This window comes from Choristoneura fumiferana, chromosome 28 (assembly GCF_025370935.1).
Source record: "Choristoneura fumiferana chromosome 28, NRCan_CFum_1, whole genome shotgun sequence".
NCBI lineage: Eukaryota > Metazoa > Arthropoda > Insecta > Lepidoptera > Tortricidae > Choristoneura > Choristoneura fumiferana.
The window spans coordinates 649,306-650,001 of record NC_133499.1 but is presented as its reverse complement, the minus strand read 5'-3'; the positions used below and the strand labels follow the sequence as shown (position 1 = coordinate 650,001).

Here is a 696-nt window from a genome sequence, read left to right as displayed (position 1 = left end):
GTTGCTCTGAAGATGAGCTCTGGTTGAGTTCAAAACGCGTCAATGTATTGTGGTGGTGGTGATAGATGGGTTTGTGTGATTTGTGTATGTTCTTACAGTGTGGTGGTGGAGGATCTGCATGAACACTCATATCTTGCATAAACTTAGCTATATCATAAGGTCGCGTGTGAGCAAAGAAATTCTTTTAGTTCATTAGAATAAAATTAATTGTGTCAAAAATAAGTTGACTCTTTTTTTCTTTTATTTTTCTTCGTCTGCAACAAAGCTGCATAAAAGCTGCATTATATTAATTTTCTGGTTTGTAACGTCATTTTTTTAAGGACAATTTTAAAATACCTGAGAAGTGCGAGTTTAACTGGCGCGGAGCGGGTTCCGTACTTTCCAAAAAATGACGGAAATCGTAAGCTAGTTTAAATACTGTAGACTTCTAAGGCATTCCTATAATATATTTAGGTCCAGTCGTTTATGCGACAAGGGCAGCCCAAACCAAAACTAGCTACTGGGGCTAAATGTTGGAGGAATGGTCAACTTAAACCTATTTTATTAACTCTTATAAAAAAATATGTATTTATGATTTTCAAAACAAGCTCTTGGATATATAATTTTTGTGAATACATATTTTTTTAATTTTCCAATTTATTCACCAAAACAGGCTTTATGTTTGAAATTAATTTATTTTCATATTTAACTATTACG

At 33.0% G+C, this 696-nt stretch overlaps 1 protein-coding gene across 1 annotated transcript in view; it reads right to left on the bottom strand.

The window, feature by feature from the left end:
* dlt (codanin-1 like protein dlt) overlaps positions 1 to 696 on the bottom strand; it is a 27,531-nt gene that overhangs the window by 8,875 nt on the left and 17,960 nt on the right. The window lies entirely within an intron of this gene.